A 12,344-nucleotide genomic window follows, 5' to 3' on the forward strand; every position below is an offset into this window, starting at 1 on the left:
TCCACAGCTTGTATCAAGTCATTATTAAAAAATTTCAATTTATTAATGTGTCTCCTCCTCTATATTTAGTTTGCTCACCTCTCTATCCCCAGTGTCAAAGCACAATTTCTAGTACAAAGTATAAGCTCAAAAATTCTTCTGGATTGAACAGATAAATAATGGGTAACCTAGCATTTATTTATATCTATTAATAGTATGTGATATAAAATAACATTTAAACACACAGGCTCTGGAAATGGAATCTCCGGGTTAAACTCTGGCTATGCTACTTATGCGACCTCAAATGATTTACTTAAATATCCTTATGTTTTAGGTCATTGATCTTTAAAATGGTTATAATAACATCTCTCCCTTAAGATTGTCAGGAAGATTAAATGAGAAAATACATATACAGTTGTTAAAATGTTAGGCACAAAGCAGGTACTCAAGAAACATTAGCTACTAATGGGGCACCTGGGTGGCTCAGTGGGTTAAGCCTCTGCCTTCGGCTCAGGTTAGGTTCCTGGGATTGAGTCCTGCATCGGGCTCTCTGCTCGGCAGAGAGCCTGCTTCCTCCTCTCTCTCTCTCTGCCTGTCTCTCTGCCTACTTGTGATCTCTCTCTGTCAAATAAATAAATAAATAAAATCTTAAAAAAAAAGAAACATTAGCTACTACTTTTATTTCTTTTATGATTCAAGAATTATTCCCCACCTTTAACACATCTCACCATTTTATTCATTTTAATTTTCTTGTCTGCTCTCAGCAATCATCTTGGAAGAGTCACATATTTTTTGGTCTAAATGTAATGGATGCCGCTCCACACCCTCTTTCATTTTAGAGGCTTTTCTCTGGATCTTCCCTAGCTCTGACATTGTTAGGTGTGATGACCAAAATATTAAACATTATTCTTGACAAGATGACATACTCAAAAGAAAAATATTTTTAGTTTCTATAGAATTTCCTGACAACATGCAATTTTTTTTTTGCCTCAGTACCCCACTAACACTTTGAGACAACATCTTTAGGATGAGTATATGAGAACATCACAACCATAATAATTTCCTTGAGGCATAGTTGATAGCTCTAAACCCACATCTCAAAACCTCGTGCTTGAACAAAATTTTTGTTGGCAACAGAAAGATTTTTTTGTTATTCATTTTAAAGAAAATTAATAAATGATTCAGCCTTGGGGAAGACTTATACCAATATACTATTTTTAATTTGGTCAGGTCTTAACAAGGTTTGTTAAGGTCAAGAAATAAGTTTTACAAGATGAGGGAAATGGAAATTTTACATAAATTTATATATAAAATTTCATAAGATTTTAAAAGATTTGAGTTCTTATCTTTCTTTTGCTGTTTTTGACTGAAAATTATAATTTTGGAGAGTTCCAAAAGAATTGTTTCTTAAATAAATGTTATACCTTTTTTAAATTTTTGCAGCAATACTACAAATAAAGTTTTTAGGAACAGTTTAATATTTTCAAATCAAAGAATAAGCATTTTAGACATGAAAAACATGACAAAAGTTATATATACTAATTCACAAATAAATGGAAAATGGGGACCAGAAAATATATGTAACAGAGATGATGTCACACAACTGGACATGTGTCAAGATATCAAGATAGAATGTATGTGTGTTGACTCAATTTATTGTTTTTACTAAAAAACAATAATCAAATTAGTTTATTAGAATGGGGAAATATAATGAGAAAACAATGACAGAATTGAAATGGAGGAAAGAATTCTACAACACAAGTTAAAATGGCAGAGGTGGATAATTATATCAATGGGTTATAATGAGGTAGAGAGGTTTATACCTTGTTAAGGGCTTCAAAGTCACAGGCAATGTAGTTGGACACAAAACGATATTCATATACCTTGAAAGTTGTACTGAAATAGATCTTTTATTGAAGAAGACAACCATGTATATGTAGGGGCAATAAGTAAAATTAATTTTGAAACTTTAGAAGTAGGTTTGTTCTTTAAAGAAATCTTATTTAAAATGCCATAGTGACAATTATCTTATAAAATGAGCAACCAGAGCCCAAATGTGTATTTATCAAAGTGTGGTTTGCTGACCATCTGTATTAGAATCAGAGAAGATTCTTTTTAAACAAACAGTTTCCTAGATTCCCATTCTGGACCCCTCTCAGAACTGCACAATCTGAATTTACAGGAACGGAACCTGGAGCTACATTTTGTGGTCACCACATGCACACCCACACATACACCCCCCAACACACAGATACACAAAACCACCACCACCATCACCTTGATTCTCTAGTGGTATAATATTTTAAGTCATGAATTAGTTTAAGAAACATTTACAAACATTCATATTTTAAAAATAGAGTTAGGTGATGGGAACTTTATGGTGACATAAGACATTTCTCTTTTTATTTCTCTGTTTTAACAATAAAAAAGATATATCTACACAAAAACACTTTTGCAGGTAGTATGGGATCTAGCACCACAGGCCAAGGAATTCTGAAGGAGTCTTATCCACCTGTGCATCTGGTAATAGGGAGACAGACCTCAGTATATCTGCAGAACCAGCAGCCCCAACAAACCTACCCACTCCCTTCATGTCATGACTGGGGAAGTCTACAGAGTATTGATCGGGCAGATACCCATGCAGGAGAGAGAATTTGCAGAAGTCTAGCCTTCTTGAGGGGAGATTCCAGTATGTGAATAGAGGAAAAAAAAATCGAGTTTGGTGGTAGTGGAGACAGCAATAAGAGAAACTTTCTCAGCACCTCCTTTCCCAAGGAAATTCTTCATGAGGCTGATCTATCCAGTGATGGTGTTCTCTACCATGGGGGAAAGGACAGCAGTAAATGAGTGCCTGGCCACACCAGCTGTGCAGGTCAGCTGAAGAAACCTGTTTTTCTTCAACAGCACCCAAAGCAGGAGGTGAGACTCCAGACTGGGCGGGTAGGTGATTGGGAAAGAGATAGGTAAGAATTTCAAAGGGAATAAAGGAATTGAATTCAGCATGAAGTCTATGCAGGAGATTTTAGGAGTACCACAAACAGTGATCTCCCTACTGGGTACATGGGCACCCCAACAGTATGAGTGCTAAACCCATACCTCTTCCAACTCTGTGGCTGGCTCTTTGTGTATGCTTCTGTGTGTGATGCTGAGAGAGTTGTAGTAGACAAGAAACGTGCCCAGAAAAAGGTCCAGCAAGGGGGAAACCACAAACTTGACTTGTAGCGCCACCTTCTGGAAAACAAAAGAGGAGTTTCCAGTAGACAAACTGGTTAGTAACATCAAGGAGAAAAGACAGAAAAGCTTAAGAATTCTGCCACAAGAGGGAGCAAGAAAAGTGGAGCAGGTGTATCCATACAAAGGTGGACAAAACCCCAGAAAATAAAAACCATCAAAGAGAATATTTCATATGAAGGCAGCTAGCAAAGATTTGAGGAGGTGTCTGCTACTTCAGATGTGAAAGTAACAACACAGATCTACAGAGAGCATGAAAAAAATCGAGGAAACATACCATCACAAGAAGAAAGAATTACTCTTCAAAAATCGAGTTCAAAAGTGTGGAATTTTGTGATCTATTTGATAAAGAATTAAAAATAGCTGTTTTGAAGAAGTTCATTGAGGTATGAGAAAAGTTAAAAAGACAATTCAATAAAATCTCAAAAAAATTACAATGATCAAAATGAGATTTTAACAAAGAGATAGAAATCATGAAAAGGAACCAAACAAATTTTGGAGGTAAAGAACTCAATAAATAAAATAAAAATTCAACAGAGAATATCTGAAGTAAAATAGAACAAATGGATGATAGGATAGGTAAGTTAGAGGATAAGAATTTTGAAATTACCCAGTTAGAGGAGAAAAGGAATGAATGAAAAAGAGCAAAGAATGCCTACATGATCTATGAGAATATACCAAAAGATCAAATATTAGAATAATCAGGATTCCTGAAGAAGAGAGGAAGAATGGAGCAGAAAATTTAAATAGATAATAGCTGACAATTTTTCAAATCTGGAGAGAGAATTGGACAGCCAAGTTTATAAAGTTAATAGATCATCCTATTATCTATATGCAAAAATATCTTCTCCAAAACACAATATAATAAAACTGTCAGAAATCAGGGATAGGGCGCCTGGGTGGCTCAGTGGGTTAAGCCGCTGCCTTCGGCTCAGGTCATGATCTCAGAGTCCTGGAATCGAGGCCCGCATCGGGCTCTCTGCTCAGCAGGGAGCCTGCTTCCTCCTCTCTGCCTGCCTCTCTGCCTACTTGTGATCTCTCTGTCAAATAAATAAATAAAATCTTTAAAAAAAAAAAAGAAATCAGGGATAAAGAAATAATTCTGAAAGCAACCATGGGAAAAAAGATTGAAACCTGCAAAGAAACCTCCAATAAGCTATCGATGGTTTTCTCAGTAGAAACTACGCAGGCTAGGAGAAAGTGGAATGAATATTCAAAGTGTTGAAAGAAAAAAAAATGTCAACCAAGTATACTCTGTCAAGCAAACTTATCCTTCATTTATGGAGGAGCAATAAAGACTTCCCTAGACAACAAAAGCTGAGGGAGTTCATGACCACTAGACATGCCTTGTAAAAAAATGTTGAACAAAGTTCTTCAAGGTAAAAAGAAAAAATGGTGATCAGTGACACGAAAATATACAAAAAATATACAACACACTGGTTAAGGTAAATATACAGTAAGACTTCAAAAACTTAAAATCTGTAGTAGGATGTTGTGTTAACCATTTACTATAGTATGAAGGTCAAAGGAAAAGAGTCTTACAAATAAGTATAGTTACTACAATGTGTTATCAAATACACAACATAAAAAGAAGGAAATAACATCAAAATTATAAAAGAGGGAATAAGAAGATGTTTTGTAGATGGTTGAAGATTAGTTACTATCAGCTTAAGATGGATGGCTCTATCTACGAGCTGTCTTATGCTTAAGATGGATGGTTCTATCTATGAGCTGTCTTATGTAAACCTCATGGTAACCACAAGGAAAAAATCAAGAGCAGATTCACAGAAGATTAAAAAAAGAAAAAAGAGGGAGAGAGAATAGAGCATACCACTATGGAAAATCACCAATTTACAAAGAGAGGCAGAAACAGAGTGTAAAAGAAAAATAATGAATGCACAAAACTACTAGAAAACAATCAGATGATATTAGCAAATCCTCAATAATCAACAATAGTTCTAAATGTTAATGGATTGAATTTACCAATCAAAAGGCACAAAATGGCTGAATGAATTAAGGAAAAAAAAGACTTAACTAAATGAGTCACATCAGTTTTAAGGACACACACAGACAAAAAATAAAGGGATGGAAAGATATTCATTGCAAGTATAAAACAAAAGAAATTGGAAATAGCTATGCTTATATCAGACAAAATAGATTTTAAGCCAAAAATGGTAACAAAAGACACACAAGGTCATCATGTAATGATAAAGTGGTTGATTTATTAAGAAGATACAATAATAATAAATCTATAGGGACTCAACATTGGAGTACCTAAATGTATTAAGCAACATGTAACAAATCTGAAGAGAGAAATAGACTGCAATATAATAATTGTAGAGGACTTCAATAACTTACTTTCAGTAATGGATAGATAACTCAGACAAAAATCAACAAGGAACCAATGAACTTGAATCATGTTATGCCAAATGAACCTAACAGATATTTACAAATATCCATCCAACAGAAGAAGATAACATGTCCTTTCCCAGTGCACACAAATATTCTCTAAGATTGACTATATGATAGGTTACAAAACAAGTCTTAGCAAATATAAAAGGTTAAAATAATGCCAAGTACCTTTTTTGACCACAACAGAAAGAAACTAGAAATCCACAAGAGAAAAGCTGGAAAATCTACATATATGTGGCAATTAAGGAACACAATCTTGAACAACCAATGGGGCAAAGAAGAAATCAAAAGTAAAATCAAAAGATAGCTAAAAACAAATGAAATAAAACATGGTGTACCAAAATCTATGGGATGCTGCAAAAGCAGTTCTGAGAGGAAAGTTTTTAGAAATAAATGCATATTTAGTGAAAATAAAAGTAAGATCTCAAACCACTAAACTTTATACCTCAAGGACCCAGAAAAACAGAGCAATTCAAGCCCAGAATTAGAAAAAGGAAGGCAATTACAGAGCTCAGAGTGAAAATTAATAAAACAGAGACCAGAAAAACAATAGAAAAAAATCAGCAAAACTAAGAGCTAATTTTTGGAAAAGATAAACAGAATTGACAAACTTAAGCTAAACTAAGAAAAAGGGAAGACTCAAATAGAAATCAGAAATGAAAAAGGAGACATTAAAACTGATATTGGGCACCTGAGTGGCTCAGTTGGTTAAGCGGCTGCCTTCAGCTCAGGTCATGATTCCAGGGTCCTGGGATTGAGCCCCGCATCGGGCACCCTGCTCAGCAGAGAGCCTGCTTCTCTCTCTCCCTCTGCCTGCTGCTCTGCTTACTTGTGTTCTCTATCTCTCTGTCAAATAAATAAATAAAATCTTTTTTAAAAAACCTGATATTACAGAAATGCATAGAATCATAAGAGACTACTTGAACCATTATATGCCAAAAATTGGATAATCCAGTAAAAATGTATAAATTCTAGAAACATATAATAACCTACCAAGACTGAATCATGAAGAAATAGAAAATCTGAATAGACCAAAAATGAATAAGAAAATGGAACCAGCAATCAAAAACTTACCAATATAGAAAAGATCAGGATTAGATGGTTTCACAGGTGAATTCTACAAAATATTTCAACAATTAATGTCAATTCTTCTCAAATCCTTCTAAGAATTGAAGAGGAGGGAGCACTTCCAAACTCATGAGGCTCACATTACCCTGATACCAAAGCCAGATAAAAACACCACAAAAACAGAAAACTACAGGCAAATATCCCTGATGAATATAGACATAAAAAATTCTCAACAAAATACTAACAAGCCAAATTCAATAATACTTTGAAAGGATGCCCAGGTGGGATGTATCTCTGGGAAGTTAGGATGGGTCAACAGACACAAGTCAATAAATGTGAAATAAAGACAAAAATCACAAGATTATCTCAATAGATGCAGACAAATCATTTAATACATCTTTTTATGATTTAAATCATCAACAAATTGGGTATAGAAGGGGCAAACCTCAACATAAAAAAGGTCATGTATGACAAGCCCACAGCTAATATCATACTCACTGGTGAAAACTTGAACACTTTTCCTCTAAGATCAGGCACAAGACAAGGGTACCCATTCTCATCATTCCTCTTCAACATCATACTGTAAATCCTAGCTAGAGCAATTAGGCAAGACAAAGAAATTAAAAGTATCCAAATCAGAAAGGAAGATGTAAAATTGTTTTCATGTGCAGATGACATGATCCTCTCTATATAGAAAAATCCTCAAGACTCAACCAGGAAACTATTGGAACTAATCAATAAATTCAGTAAAGTTGCAGGATATAAAATCAACATACAGAAATCAGTTGCTTTTCTATACACTAATGCCAAAACATCTGGAAAAAAAAAAAAAAAAGAAAACTCTGCCATAAGTAATAGCATCAGAAATAATAAAATATTTAGGAATAAATCTAACCAAGGAAATGAAAGATCTCTACAATAAAATGTACAAGTCCTTACTAAAATAAACTGAAGACCAAACAAATGGAAAGATATCCCATGTTCACAAATTTAAAGTGTTAACATTGTTAAAATGATCATACTACCCAAAGTCATCATAAATTTGATATAATCTCTATCAAAATTCCAATGGCATTTTTCAGAGAAATAGGAAATACAATTCTAAAACTTTTATGTCCACATATGGCCTCAAATAGCCAAAGAATCATGAGAGAGAACAAAGCCAGAGTCATCACACTTCTTGATTTGAAACTATACTACAAAACTACAGTAGCTTCCTTTCCTCTCTCTCTCTCTCTCTCTCTCTCTCTGCGTGCCTCTCTGCCTACGTGTGATCTCTATCAAATAAATAAATAAAACCTTAAAAAAAAATTACAGTAATTAAAGCTATGTGATACCAATATAAAAAGAGACACTCAGACCAATGGAACAGAGTACAGACTAGATATTAACTCAACTAGTATTTGACAAGGGAGTCAAAAACAGTCAATGGGGGAAAGGTAGTCTCTTTGACAAATGGTTCTGGGAAAATTGGATAAATACATGCAGAAAAATGAAATTGGACCTTCAATTACAACACTCCCCAAAATTAACTTGAACTGGATTAAAGACTTAAATGTATGACATCTGATACCATAAAACTCCTAGAACTAAATATAGTGAATAAACTCTTTGACATGGGACTGGAAAATGTCTTTTTGTATATGAAGCCAAAACACAAGCCACAAAAGTAAAAATCAACAAGCAGGACATCAAACTAAAAAGCTTATGAACACGTAGCCGAAGTAGTACAGAACTGGCATGAAAAGAGACACATGAATCAGCAGGAGAAAAAAGAAAGAAAGAAAGAAAAGAAAACCTAGAAAAAAACCCACAATTACATGGTCAATTAATTAAAGGAGGAAATAAAATCCAATGGGGAAACAAAGTCTCTTCAACAAATGGTGTTGGGAAAACTGGACAGCAACATGCAAAAGAATAAAGCTGAACCACATCCTAACACCATACACAAAAATAAACTCAATATGGATTAAGGACCTAAATGTGAGATCTGAAACCATAAAAATCTTAGAAGAGAGCACAGGCAGTAATTTCTCTGACATTGATAATAGCAACATCTCTCTAGCTATGTCTCCTAAGGCAAAGGAAACAAAAGCAAAAGTAAACTATTGGGACTACATCAAAATAAAAAGCCTCTGCATAGTGAAGGAAGCAATCAACAAAATGAATAGACAATGCACTCAATGAGAAAAGATATTTGCAAATGACATATCTGATAAAGAGTTGGTATTCAAACTATATAAAGAAGTGAAATAACTGAACACCCAAAAAACAAATAACCCAATTTAAAAATGGGTAGAAAGAATGAATAAATATTTTTCCAAAGAAGACATACAGATCACCAGACACATGAAAAGATGCTGAACATCGCTCATCAACAAGGAAATGCAAATCAAAACTACAACAAAATATAACCTCACACCTGTCAGAATAGCTAAAACCAACAATGCAAGAAACAACTGTTGGAGAGGATGTGGAGAAAATGGAACTTCTGTCCACTGTTAGTAGGAGTGCGAACTGGTGTAGCCACTCTGGAAAACTGTATAGAGGTTCCTCAAAAAGTTAAATATAGAACCATCTAATAATCCAGTAATTGTACTACTGGGTATTTACCTAAAAAAAATACAGAAACACTAATTCAAAGGGATAAATACACCCTTATGCTTTTTGCAGTGTTATCTACAATGGCCAAATTATGAAAGCAATCCAAATATCCGTAAATAGATGAATGAATGAAGAGGTATTATGTGTGTGTGTGTGTGTATAAATATAATGGTATATATACAATGGAATATTATTCAGCCATAAAAAATGAAATCTTGCCATTTGCAACAACATGGATGGAGCTAGAGAGGATTATGCTAAGCAAAATCAGAGAAAAACAAATATCATATGATTTCACTCATATATGGAATTTAAGGAAAAAAACAAATGAAAAAAGGGGGAAAAGTTGAGAGAGAGAGAGAGGCAAACCAAGAAACAGACTCTTAACTATAGTGTAGGAACTGATGGTTACCAGAGGGGACGTGAGTAGGGGGATGGGTGAAATAGGTAAAGGGAATTAAAAGTACACATATTCATGATGAGCAATGAGTAATATATAGAATTGTTAAATAACTATATTCTACACCTGAAAATAATATAACACTATATGGTAACTACACTGGAATTAGATTAAAAACTTAATACAAAAATTAATAAAATGCTTATCCACAGCAAAAAAACAATCAATAAAATGTAAAGGCAACCTACAGAATGAGAAAGTATTTGCAAACCATATGTCAGATAAGGGGTTAATATCCATAATGTATAAATAACTCATATATCTCAACAACAAAAAGAAAACAATCTGATTAAAAAATGGGTAAGTGTACTGAATAGATATTTTTCCAAAGAAGATCTTACAATGGCCAACTTGAAAACAAATAAATAAAATGGCCAACTCATACACAAAGGGTGTTTAACATTACTTATCAAGAAATGCAAACCCAAACTTCAATGTGATATCATCTCACACCTATTAGAATGGCAATTATGAAAAAGACAAGAGATAGCAAGTGCTGGGGAAGACGTAGAGAAAAGGGAACCCCTGTACACTGATGGTGGAAATGTAAATTTTTTCAGCTGCTATGAAAAACAGTATGGAGGTTTCTAAAAAAAATAAAATAAAACAGATCTACCATATGATCAAGAAATTCCATTCTGGCTATATATCCAAAGGAAATGAAAACAGAATAATAAAGATATATATTTATATATCCATGTTTATTGTAGCATTATTCACAATAGCCAAGATATGGAAATAGCCTAACTGTCTGTCAGTGGATGAATGGATAGAGAGGTGATACATGCATGTACAATGGAATATTAGCCACAAGAGAAAAGGAAATCCTGCCATTTGTTTCAACATGTACAGATCTTGAGGGCATTGTGCTAAGTGAGATACAAGTCGGACTGAGAAAGTCAAATTCTGCACGATCTCACTTGTATGTGGAATCTAAATAAGCCAAATTCATAAAAACAGTACAACGCTGGTGAGCAGAGGGTAAGAGTGGGCTGGAGTGGGATGGGGTGGGGTGGAGGAATTGGGAATATTTTTGTTCAAAGGAACAAACTTGGAACTAGTAGATAAGTCCTGGAGAGCTAATGCACAGACAGCGTGGTGCTTATAGTCAACAATGTTGTATTATAAGGGCACCTGGGTGGCTCAGTTGGTTAAGGGTCCGACTTCATTTTTTTTAATTTAAATTCAATTAGCCAACATATAGTACATCTTTAGTTTCAGATGTAGAGTTCAATAATTCATCAGTTGCATATAACACCCAGTGCTCATCACATCACATGCCGTCCCTAATGCCTATCACCCAATTACCCCATCCCCCCACCCACCTCCCCTCCAGCAACCCTCAGTTTGTTTCCTAGAGTTAAGAGTCTCTCATGGTTTGTCTTCTCCCTTTCTGATTACTTCCCATTCAGTTTTCCTCCCTTCCCCTATGATCCTCTGCACTGTTTCTTATATTCCACATATGAGTGAAACCATATGATAATTGGCTTTCTCTGATGGACTTATTTGGCTCAACATAATACCCTCCAGTTTCATCAGTTTCATCCATCTTAATGTAAATGGTAAGTATTTATCCTTTCTGATGGTTGAGTAATATTCCATTGTATGTATGTGTGTGTGTGTGTGTGTGTATTTATGTTTGACTTCTGCTCAGATCATGATCTCGGGGTCCTGGAATTGAGCCTCAGGTCAGGCTCCTTGCTCAGCAGGGAGTGTGCTTGTCCCTCTGCCCCTCCCCCTGATCATGCTTCCTCCCTCCCTCCCTCTCAAATAAATAAATAAATAGAATCATTAAAAATATATATATTCTATTATAAACTTCAAAGTTGTTAGGAGACTAGATCTTAATTGTTTCCACTATGGAAAAGAAATAATTGTGATATGATAGTCTTAACTTATACTACAGTGGTAATTTTGCAATATACAAATACCAAATCAACACCTTATACACTTTAAATTAAATAATGTTCTACATCTATTACATTTCAATTTTTTTAAATGGAGCAAAGGTTTCATTAAGAATGTTGAAGGAGCTAACTTCTATTTAACTGAATGTTTAGTTTAATATGTATCGGTGAAAATTCTTGTTTTTTTCATGTTCCTTGTGAATAAATTTTTCAGAAACTCTTCACTACCTTATAAAATGGAATGCAGACTACATCTTTATTATTGCCCATGGGACTCTTGATTTTACAGACTAACCTTTGTCATTTTCTTACTGTTTAGAATGAGAGATATGGAGCTGAGTCTGTTTATTAAGGGCATAATTAGAATCCAAGAAAATTCCCTACTTGTTCTTTTTATTAGAAAATTTCAAACTTAAACTTAAAAAAGATCATTTAAAATTTGCTTTGTCTTCAAAATGAACCTGAATATATTGTTGCAACCACAATATTTAGCATCCAGACAGTTCCTTTACTCCCCAAAATTTCATTTCATTGTCCATTTGCAATTAAAGCTTTCCCCCACCCCTAACTCCTGAAAACCACGGATCTCTTCTTTGTCCCTATTATTTGTCTTTCCCAAAACATCATATAGATTCTTACAAAATATATAACCCTTTTAAACTGGTGTCTCTTACTCAGTATAA

The sequence above is a fragment of the Enhydra lutris genome, unplaced genomic scaffold (genome assembly GCF_002288905.1).
Source record: "Enhydra lutris kenyoni isolate GAN:26980312 unplaced genomic scaffold, ASM228890v2 scaffoldscaffold80, whole genome shotgun sequence".
Classification (NCBI taxonomy): Eukaryota; Metazoa; Chordata; class Mammalia; order Carnivora; family Mustelidae; genus Enhydra; species Enhydra lutris.